The sequence below is a fragment of the Amyelois transitella genome, chromosome W, assembly GCF_032362555.1.
Source record: "Amyelois transitella isolate CPQ chromosome W, ilAmyTran1.1, whole genome shotgun sequence".
In the NCBI taxonomy this organism is placed as follows: Eukaryota; Metazoa; Arthropoda; class Insecta; order Lepidoptera; family Pyralidae; genus Amyelois; species Amyelois transitella.
Genome location: NC_083536.1, coordinates 4,069,012 through 4,081,573, shown reverse-complemented (window position 1 = coordinate 4,081,573; position 12,562 = coordinate 4,069,012). Strand labels below are relative to the sequence as shown.

At 37.4% G+C, this 12,562-nt stretch overlaps 1 pseudogene; it reads right to left on the bottom strand.

Moving 5' to 3' along the window:
* Positions 1-12,562, bottom strand: part of LOC106138883 (uncharacterized) — a 65,955-nt pseudogene that overhangs the window by 42,364 nt on the left and 11,029 nt on the right.

The window sequence follows — 12,562 nt, the reverse complement described above, 5'->3', positions numbered from 1 at the left end:
ATTGGTCACGCCTTCAGATGTACGATAAGTAATATTGGGGTTACGTTTCATGAAAGCTTTGAACCAGTTCTATTCCAGGCATTATTCTTCCCGGGTACGTAAGTTTCATCAAAATCCATCCAGTAGAATTTGCGTGATTGAATAGCATCCTCAAACACGCACTCACGTAGGTACGGTCGCGTTCATAATTGCAGTCATAGTTCGCAAAACTTTATAGCTTGCACCGCTGCTATCACTCACACATTCAAACAAATAAGACAATAAACAACAAGCGGTGAAGCGTTGGGTAATGCGCCATTAAGAAGAGGGTAGTAGGTAAAAAGTCGACCGCGTCGTCCGCTAATCAACACAGCGACACGCCACACAGCGGAGATCCATGGTGGAACAGTACGAAAATAATGGCTTCATACCGACCTGAACATTTGCGGAACAGTTCGACACATCAGTGGTTACTGTTCGTCGAGTTTGCATCGTGAGGGACTACACCACAGACAGCCAGCAAGAAAGCCGTATTTTTACGAAATAAATAAGCAAAGACGTTTAGAATTTGCTCGGCAGTATTTGGATTTTGACTGAAAAAAAAGCGATATTTACGGACGAAAAGTTCGTTTATGTCAGCACAACACGGTAGGCTCATTTATGGCGAAGAAATGCAACTCGGTATGAAGAAAAAAATATTGTGCCAAATATGGAGTCTGGACACATATCTGTAAATATGTGGGGCTGGATGAGTGCTGCTGGACCTGGGGAATAGGTGTGGGTAGCAGGACGCGCTACAGCTGCTCATTATGTGCAAGTGCTGGAAGAAACCATGTTCCCAACTGTGCGGTGTATTTATCCGATTGATGATATGCCAACAATATCATTTGTGCAAGACAACTGCCCTGTGCATCGAGTCCATATAGTGCGTGAAAGGTTCTGCCAATTGATATTTTATTTATTTTATATATTAAAAGTACTAATTACTTGGATAGTATTTTAAGGACAGCTTCAATATCTTTTCTTTATGAAAACGAATAATTAAGCTGTAACCTTAATAACAGGAGATAAGTGGATAATACAATTAGTGTAATATACTATATATGTATAGCTTTTTATAATCATCAATATGTAAATAAAACTATAGGTAAACTGTTTTAATAAAATTTACTAATTTTAATTATTGAATGTTTTATTTTGCTCCCTCTTCTTTAATATTTCTTGTAGATTTCCGTGTTTGAAGACACGGTATTGTAATTCTTAGATATCAGTTAGTTAGTTAGTCAGTTACTTAGTTCAAATGGCACCTTGAAACATTAAACATTGTCAGTAACACTAAAATAGACAAAAAAAATCCTTGAATAACTTCGGAATCCAAGTAACGCTAGTTACTAGAACAAGCGAGTGTGAGCAAGCGAGATTATCTAATATATCTTAGATCTCACTTGCTCACACGAAGTAATAAAATTGCTACCCAATAACTTTCAAAGGAACCACTACCTATGTTAGGGTCGTGTGCAGACAAACTTTCAACCTTATTGAAATGACATAAGTCTGGCAGTCGCAGGCTTCCCTATATAGCCAAATCTAATGCAAATAATGAGAGACGACGATATCTCGATCGACAATTATCGGGCCCAGTTCGGCCATCGTTGATTACCGTCTCTTTCTGTTTTGTTATGTTATATGTCATAGAATAATAAACTGTTTTACTTAGTAATCATTGATATTAAAGACCGTATTCATTTGAAGGAATATTATTCATTTTAAATATGCATGTGTGTGTGAATCTAGAGGAACCACAGTGCACGCTATTTTAACCCCTAAGAATTTTAAAACTATGACTGCAGATATGAACGCGATCGTACATCTATTTTTTTTTGCATAATATTAGTTTATGTCAATGCAAGGCTCTTTATCTAAGCAATCTTTTTATGGAAGCGAAATTAACGCAGGCGAAGCCGCGGGCAAAAGCTAGTTAGATATAACATTAATAATCTTATCAGGGTGAAACTCTCGCGATGGACCAGGTTGCACTTCAACCGTTTGTTGATCATAGCTATTATCTACTGGTACTTTTATGATAGCGGCATTTTCTGCCATCACTAACAACTTTTCTTGAGTTATATCTTTGGCTTGTTTCAATTCACCAGTGTGTTCATCAAGAATAACATCTCTTTCTTCGGTCGTGTAGATATTTTCATCGTAATTACGAGTATTATCCATAAAACGTTCATCAACTTCCATGGCAACAGCATCGTCAGGGTATTTGGGGTAAGCAAGTACATTAAATTTATGCCATAGTTTATAAATGATTAGGAAATCATCTGATACATATTGTATATCTAAATGTTCTTCAAATATTCTTTTACATTTACTTATATTCGCATTTCCAACTATATTGCAGAATTCTTCATATGATAACTGAAGATGAGATGCTGTCAGTGAGGCTGAAGTTGAAGGTTCAGGTTTCGACGATCTTGCGTTGGGAATGCATTTGGAGTAATCGACATTATTTGGCTCAAAAGGATGCAAGCCACATACCCGAAAACCATTTATTAATGTTTCTGGTTTGGTACATGTTGCAACGACCTTTTTTAATAATGGCGCAAACTTTTCTTTAGTCATACATATCTGATGATTATTCTCTGCATACCACTCATGAAGTGCCTTTTTCCAACCAACCTTGATGGGTCTAAACGCTGCTACGTCTGCTGGTTGGAGTATTCGCGTGGCGTTTGGGTAAAGTGCTATCAAATGAATTTGTAGGCTTCTGCATAGTTCTGATACCTCCATGGTTATATGAGTTTTATGCCCATCGACAAACAAAATCACTGGCCTTTGGATATTTTTGTCCAATAGTTCAGTGTAAAAGCAATTCGCAATATAGTCATGGAAAACTGCAGCGGTCATCCAGCCCGTGTCACTTCTGCCGATTCCCCACCCAGATGGTACGCTTAATGTGATTTTGTCCGGTATCCTTTTATATGGATATATAATCATGGGAAAACAAACCTGGCCTGATGCGGAGAAAGTAAACATTACAGTAATATTTTCTTTAGCTGGCGCCTTTTCTATATGGTACACGTTTTTACTTCCTTTCTCAGCCAAAACTTTTCCTGATTTTGGACAAATATTAAATCCTGTTTCGTCAGCATTAAAAATGCGGGTCGGATCTTTGAGCACGTCTACAAGATCATGATCAACAAAATATTGATGAATTTCGGAAAACCATTTTCGGATATCTTGTTCAGAAAAGCAAGAACTGGCATTGGTCACGCCTTCAGATGTACGATAAGTAATATTGGGGTTACGTTTCATGAAAGCTTTGAACCAGTTCTATTCCAGGCATTATTCTTCCCGGGTACGTAAGTTTCATCAAAATCCATCCAGTAGAATTTGCGTGATTGAATAGCATCCTCAAACACGCACTCACGTAGGTACGGTCGCGTTCATAATTGCAGTCATAGTTCGCAAAACTTTATAGCTTGCACCGCTGCTATCACTCACACATTCAAACAAATAAGACAATAAACAACAAGCGGTGAAGCGTTGGGTAATGCGCCATTAAGAAGAGGGTAGTAGGTAAAAAGTCGACCGCGTCGTCCGCTAATCAACACAGCGACACGCCACACAGCGGAGATCCATGGTGGAACAGTACGAAAATAATGGCTTCATACCGACCTGAACATTTGCGGAACAGTTCGACACATCAGTGGTTACTGTTCGTCGAGTTTGCATCGTGAGGGACTACACCACAGACAGCCAGCAAGAAAGCCGTATTTTTACGAAATAAATAAGCAAAGACGTTTAGAATTTGCTCGGCAGTATTTGGATTTTGACTGAAAAAAAAGCGATATTTACGGACGAAAAGTTCGTTTATGTCAGCACAACACGGTAGGCTCATTTATGGCGAAGAAATGCAACTCGGTATGAAGAAAAAAATATTGTGCCAAATATGGAGTCTGGACACATATCTGTAAATATGTGGGGCTGGATGAGTGCTGCTGGACCTGGGGAATAGGTGTGGGTAGCAGGACGCGCTACAGCTGCTCATTATGTGCAAGTGCTGGAAGAAACCATGTTCCCAACTGTGCGGTGTATTTATCCGATTGATGATATGCCAACAATATCATTTGTGCAAGACAACTGCCCTGTGCATCGAGTCCATATAGTGCGTGAAAGGTTCTGCCAATTGATATTTTATTTATTTTATATATTAAAAGTACTAATTACTTGGATAGTATTTTAAGGACAGCTTCAATATCTTTTCTTTATGAAAACGAATAATTAAGCTGTAACCTTAATAACAGGAGATAAGTGGATAATACAATTAGTGTAATATACTATATATGTATAGCTTTTTATAATCATCAATATGTAAATAAAACTATAGGTAAACTGTTTTAATAAAATTTACTAATTTTAATTATTGAATGTTTTATTTTGCTCCCTCTTCTTTAATATTTCTTGTAGATTTCCGTGTTTGAAGACACGGTATTGTAATTCTTAGATATCAGTTAGTTAGTTAGTCAGTTACTTAGTTCAAATGGCACCTTGAAACATTAAACATTGTCAGTAACACTAAAATAGACAAAAAAAATCCTTGAATAACTTCGGAATCCAAGTAACGCTAGTTACTAGAACAAGCGAGTGTGAGCAAGCGAGATTATCTAATATATCTTAGATCTCACTTGCTCACACGAAGTAATAAAATTGCTACCCAATAACTTTCAAAGGAACCACTACCTATGTTAGGGTCGTGTGCAGACAAACTTTCAACCTTATTGAAATGACATAAGTCTGGCAGTCGCAGGCTTCCCTATATAGCCAAATCTAATGCAAATAATGAGAGACGACGATATCTCGATCGACAATTATCGGGCCCAGTTCGGCCATCGTTGATTACCGTCTCTTTCTGTTTTGTTATGTTATATGTCATAGAATAATAAACTGTTTTACTTAGTAATCATTGATATTAAAGACCGTATTCATTTGAAGGAATATTATTCATTTTAAATATGCATGTGTGTGTGAATCTAGAGGAACCACAGTGCACGCTATTTTAACCCCTAAGAATTTTAAAACTATGACTGCAGATATGAACGCGATCGTACATCTATTTTTTTTTGCATAATATTAGTTTATGTCAATGCAAGGCTCTTTATCTAAGCAATCTTTTTATGGAAGCGAAATTAACGCAGGCGAAGCCGCGGGCAAAAGCTAGTTAGATATAACATTAATAATCTTATCAGGGTGAAACTCTCGCGATGGACCAGGTTGCACTTCAACCGTTTGTTGATCATAGCTATTATCTACTGGTACTTTTATGATAGCGGCATTTTCTGCCATCACTAACAACTTTTCTTGAGTTATATCTTTGGCTTGTTTCAATTCACCAGTGTGTTCATCAAGAATAACATCTCTTTCTTCGGTCGTGTAGATATTTTCATCGTAATTACGAGTATTATCCATAAAACGTTCATCAACTTCCATGGCAACAGCATCGTCAGGGTATTTGGGGTAAGCAAGTACATTAAATTTATGCCATAGTTTATAAATGATTAGGAAATCATCTGATACATATTGTATATCTAAATGTTCTTCAAATATTCTTTTACATTTACTTATATTCGCATTTCCAACTATATTGCAGAATTCTTCATATGATAACTGAAGATGAGATGCTGTCAGTGAGGCTGAAGTTGAAGGTTCAGGTTTCGACGATCTTGCGTTGGGAATGCATTTGGAGTAATCGACATTATTTGGCTCAAAAGGATGCAAGCCACATACCCGAAAACCATTTATTAATGTTTCTGGTTTGGTACATGTTGCAACGACCTTTTTTAATAATGGCGCAAACTTTTCTTTAGTCATACATATCTGATGATTATTCTCTGCATACCACTCATGAAGTGCCTTTTTCCAACCAACCTTGATGGGTCTAAACGCTGCTACGTCTGCTGGTTGGAGTATTCGCGTGGCGTTTGGGTAAAGTGCTATCAAATGAATTTGTAGGCTTCTGCATAGTTCTGATACCTCCATGGTTATATGAGTTTTATGCCCATCGACAAACAAAATCACTGGCCTTTGGATATTTTTGTCCAATAGTTCAGTGTAAAAGCAATTCGCAATATAGTCATGGAAAACTGCAGCGGTCATCCAGCCCGTGTCACTTCTGCCGATTCCCCACCCAGATGGTACGCTTAATGTGATTTTGTCCGGTATCCTTTTATATGGATATATAATCATGGGAAAACAAACCTGGCCTGATGCGGAGAAAGTAAACATTACAGTAATATTTTCTTTAGCTGGCGCCTTTTCTATATGGTACACGTTTTTACTTCCTTTCTCAGCCAAAACTTTTCCTGATTTTGGACAAATATTAAATCCTGTTTCGTCAGCATTAAAAATGCGGGTCGGATCTTTGAGCACGTCTACAAGATCATGATCAACAAAATATTGATGAATTTCGGAAAACCATTTTCGGATATCTTGTTCAGAAAAGCAAGAACTGGCATTGGTCACGCCTTCAGATGTACGATAAGTAATATTGGGGTTACGTTTCATGAAAGCTTTGAACCAGTTCTATTCCAGGCATTATTCTTCCCGGGTACGTAAGTTTCATCAAAATCCATCCAGTAGAATTTGCGTGATTGAATAGCATCCTCAAACACGCACTCACGTAGGTACGGTCGCGTTCATAATTGCAGTCATAGTTCGCAAAACTTTATAGCTTGCACCGCTGCTATCACTCACACATTCAAACAAATAAGACAATAAACAACAAGCGGTGAAGCGTTGGGTAATGCGCCATTAAGAAGAGGGTAGTAGGTAAAAAGTCGACCGCGTCGTCCGCTAATCAACACAGCGACACGCCACACAGCGGAGATCCATGGTGGAACAGTACGAAAATAATGGCTTCATACCGACCTGAACATTTGCGGAACAGTTCGACACATCAGTGGTTACTGTTCGTCGAGTTTGCATCGTGAGGGACTACACCACAGACAGCCAGCAAGAAAGCCGTATTTTTACGAAATAAATAAGCAAAGACGTTTAGAATTTGCTCGGCAGTATTTGGATTTTGACTGAAAAAAAAGCGATATTTACGGACGAAAAGTTCGTTTATGTCAGCACAACACGGTAGGCTCATTTATGGCGAAGAAATGCAACTCGGTATGAAGAAAAAAATATTGTGCCAAATATGGAGTCTGGACACATATCTGTAAATATGTGGGGCTGGATGAGTGCTGCTGGACCTGGGGAATAGGTGTGGGTAGCAGGACGCGCTACAGCTGCTCATTATGTGCAAGTGCTGGAAGAAACCATGTTCCCAACTGTGCGGTGTATTTATCCGATTGATGATATGCCAACAATATCATTTGTGCAAGACAACTGCCCTGTGCATCGAGTCCATATAGTGCGTGAAAGGTTCTGCCAATTGATATTTTATTTATTTTATATATTAAAAGTACTAATTACTTGGATAGTATTTTAAGGACAGCTTCAATATCTTTTCTTTATGAAAACGAATAATTAAGCTGTAACCTTAATAACAGGAGATAAGTGGATAATACAATTAGTGTAATATACTATATATGTATAGCTTTTTATAATCATCAATATGTAAATAAAACTATAGGTAAACTGTTTTAATAAAATTTACTAATTTTAATTATTGAATGTTTTATTTTGCTCCCTCTTCTTTAATATTTCTTGTAGATTTCCGTGTTTGAAGACACGGTATTGTAATTCTTAGATATCAGTTAGTTAGTTAGTCAGTTACTTAGTTCAAATGGCACCTTGAAACATTAAACATTGTCAGTAACACTAAAATAGACAAAAAAAATCCTTGAATAACTTCGGAATCCAAGTAACGCTAGTTACTAGAACAAGCGAGTGTGAGCAAGCGAGATTATCTAATATATCTTAGATCTCACTTGCTCACACGAAGTAATAAAATTGCTACCCAATAACTTTCAAAGGAACCACTACCTATGTTAGGGTCGTGTGCAGACAAACTTTCAACCTTATTGAAATGACATAAGTCTGGCAGTCGCAGGCTTCCCTATATAGCCAAATCTAATGCAAATAATGAGAGACGACGATATCTCGATCGACAATTATCGGGCCCAGTTCGGCCATCGTTGATTACCGTCTCTTTCTGTTTTGTTATGTTATATGTCATAGAATAATAAACTGTTTTACTTAGTAATCATTGATATTAAAGACCGTATTCATTTGAAGGAATATTATTCATTTTAAATATGCATGTGTGTGTGAATCTAGAGGAACCACAGTGCACGCTATTTTAACCCCTAAGAATTTTAAAACTATGACTGCAGATATGAACGCGATCGTACATCTATTTTTTTTTGCATAATATTAGTTTATGTCAATGCAAGGCTCTTTATCTAAGCAATCTTTTTATGGAAGCGAAATTAACGCAGGCGAAGCCGCGGGCAAAAGCTAGTTAGATATAACATTAATAATCTTATCAGGGTGAAACTCTCGCGATGGACCAGGTTGCACTTCAACCGTTTGTTGATCATAGCTATTATCTACTGGTACTTTTATGATAGCGGCATTTTCTGCCATCACTAACAACTTTTCTTGAGTTATATCTTTGGCTTGTTTCAATTCACCAGTGTGTTCATCAAGAATAACATCTCTTTCTTCGGTCGTGTAGATATTTTCATCGTAATTACGAGTATTATCCATAAAACGTTCATCAACTTCCATGGCAACAGCATCGTCAGGGTATTTGGGGTAAGCAAGTACATTAAATTTATGCCATAGTTTATAAATGATTAGGAAATCATCTGATACATATTGTATATCTAAATGTTCTTCAAATATTCTTTTACATTTACTTATATTCGCATTTCCAACTATATTGCAGAATTCTTCATATGATAACTGAAGATGAGATGCTGTCAGTGAGGCTGAAGTTGAAGGTTCAGGTTTCGACGATCTTGCGTTGGGAATGCATTTGGAGTAATCGACATTATTTGGCTCAAAAGGATGCAAGCCACATACCCGAAAACCATTTATTAATGTTTCTGGTTTGGTACATGTTGCAACGACCTTTTTTAATAATGGCGCAAACTTTTCTTTAGTCATACATATCTGATGATTATTCTCTGCATACCACTCATGAAGTGCCTTTTTCCAACCAACCTTGATGGGTCTAAACGCTGCTACGTCTGCTGGTTGGAGTATTCGCGTGGCGTTTGGGTAAAGTGCTATCAAATGAATTTGTAGGCTTCTGCATAGTTCTGATACCTCCATGGTTATATGAGTTTTATGCCCATCGACAAACAAAATCACTGGCCTTTGGATATTTTTGTCCAATAGTTCAGTGTAAAAGCAATTCGCAATATAGTCATGGAAAACTGCAGCGGTCATCCAGCCCGTGTCACTTCTGCCGATTCCCCACCCAGATGGTACGCTTAATGTGATTTTGTCCGGTATCCTTTTATATGGATATATAATCATGGGAAAACAAACCTGGCCTGATGCGGAGAAAGTAAACATTACAGTAATATTTTCTTTAGCTGGCGCCTTTTCTATATGGTACACGTTTTTACTTCCTTTCTCAGCCAAAACTTTTCCTGATTTTGGACAAATATTAAATCCTGTTTCGTCAGCATTAAAAATGCGGGTCGGATCTTTGAGCACGTCTACAAGATCATGATCAACAAAATATTGATGAATTTCGGAAAACCATTTTCGGATATCTTGTTCAGAAAAGCAAGAACTGGCATTGGTCACGCCTTCAGATGTACGATAAGTAATATTGGGGTTACGTTTCATGAAAGCTTTGAACCAGTTCTATTCCAGGCATTATTCTTCCCGGGTACGTAAGTTTCATCAAAATCCATCCAGTAGAATTTGCGTGATTGAATAGCATCCTCAAACACGCACTCACGTAGGTACGGTCGCGTTCATAATTGCAGTCATAGTTCGCAAAACTTTATAGCTTGCACCGCTGCTATCACTCACACATTCAAACAAATAAGACAATAAACAACAAGCGGTGAAGCGTTGGGTAATGCGCCATTAAGAAGAGGGTAGTAGGTAAAAAGTCGACCGCGTCGTCCGCTAATCAACACAGCGACACGCCACACAGCGGAGATCCATGGTGGAACAGTACGAAAATAATGGCTTCATACCGACCTGAACATTTGCGGAACAGTTCGACACATCAGTGGTTACTGTTCGTCGAGTTTGCATCGTGAGGGACTACACCACAGACAGCCAGCAAGAAAGCCGTATTTTTACGAAATAAATAAGCAAAGACGTTTAGAATTTGCTCGGCAGTATTTGGATTTTGACTGAAAAAAAAGCGATATTTACGGACGAAAAGTTCGTTTATGTCAGCACAACACGGTAGGCTCATTTATGGCGAAGAAATGCAACTCGGTATGAAGAAAAAAATATTGTGCCAAATATGGAGTCTGGACACATATCTGTAAATATGTGGGGCTGGATGAGTGCTGCTGGACCTGGGGAATAGGTGTGGGTAGCAGGACGCGCTACAGCTGCTCATTATGTGCAAGTGCTGGAAGAAACCATGTTCCCAACTGTGCGGTGTATTTATCCGATTGATGATATGCCAACAATATCATTTGTGCAAGACAACTGCCCTGTGCATCGAGTCCATATAGTGCGTGAAAGGTTCTGCCAATTGATATTTTATTTATTTTATATATTAAAAGTACTAATTACTTGGATAGTATTTTAAGGACAGCTTCAATATCTTTTCTTTATGAAAACGAATAATTAAGCTGTAACCTTAATAACAGGAGATAAGTGGATAATACAATTAGTGTAATATACTATATATGTATAGCTTTTTATAATCATCAATATGTAAATAAAACTATAGGTAAACTGTTTTAATAAAATTTACTAATTTTAATTATTGAATGTTTTATTTTGCTCCCTCTTCTTTAATATTTCTTGTAGATTTCCGTGTTTGAAGACACGGTATTGTAATTCTTAGATATCAGTTAGTTAGTTAGTCAGTTACTTAGTTCAAATGGCACCTTGAAACATTAAACATTGTCAGTAACACTAAAATAGACAAAAAAAATCCTTGAATAACTTCGGAATCCAAGTAACGCTAGTTACTAGAACAAGCGAGTGTGAGCAAGCGAGATTATCTAATATATCTTAGATCTCACTTGCTCACACGAAGTAATAAAATTGCTACCCAATAACTTTCAAAGGAACCACTACCTATGTTAGGGTCGTGTGCAGACAAACTTTCAACCTTATTGAAATGACATAAGTCTGGCAGTCGCAGGCTTCCCTATATAGCCAAATCTAATGCAAATAATGAGAGACGACGATATCTCGATCGACAATTATCGGGCCCAGTTCGGCCATCGTTGATTACCGTCTCTTTCTGTTTTGTTATGTTATATGTCATAGAATAATAAACTGTTTTACTTAGTAATCATTGATATTAAAGACCGTATTCATTTGAAGGAATATTATTCATTTTAAATATGCATGTGTGTGTGAATCTAGAGGAACCACAGTGCACGCTATTTTAACCCCTAAGAATTTTAAAACTATGACTGCAGATATGAACGCGATCGTACATCTATTTTTTTTTGCATAATATTAGTTTATGTCAATGCAAGGCTCTTTATCTAAGCAATCTTTTTATGGAAGCGAAATTAACGCAGGCGAAGCCGCGGGCAAAAGCTAGTTAGATATAACATTAATAATCTTATCAGGGTGAAACTCTCGCGATGGACCAGGTTGCACTTCAACCGTTTGTTGATCATAGCTATTATCTACTGGTACTTTTATGATAGCGGCATTTTCTGCCATCACTAACAACTTTTCTTGAGTTATATCTTTGGCTTGTTTCAATTCACCAGTGTGTTCATCAAGAATAACATCTCTTTCTTCGGTCGTGTAGATATTTTCATCGTAATTACGAGTATTATCCATAAAACGTTCATCAACTTCCATGGCAACAGCATCGTCAGGGTATTTGGGGTAAGCAAGTACATTAAATTTATGCCATAGTTTATAAATGATTAGGAAATCATCTGATACATATTGTATATCTAAATGTTCTTCAAATATTCTTTTACATTTACTTATATTCGCATTTCCAACTATATTGCAGAATTCTTCATATGATAACTGAAGATGAGATGCTGTCAGTGAGGCTGAAGTTGAAGGTTCAGGTTTCGACGATCTTGCGTTGGGAATGCATTTGGAGTAATCGACATTATTTGGCTCAAAAGGATGCAAGCCACATACCCGAAAACCATTTATTAATGTTTCTGGTTTGGTACATGTTGCAACGACCTTTTTTAATAATGGCGCAAACTTTTCTTTAGTCATACATATCTGATGATTATTCTCTGCATACCACTCATGAAGTGCCTTTTTCCAACCAACCTTGATGGGTCTAAACGCTGCTACGTCTGCTGGTTGGAGTATTCGCGTGGCGTTTGGGTAAAGTGCTATCAAATGAATTTGTAGGCTTCTGCATAGTTCTGATACCTCCATGGTTATATGAGTTTTATGCCCATCGACAAACAAAATCACT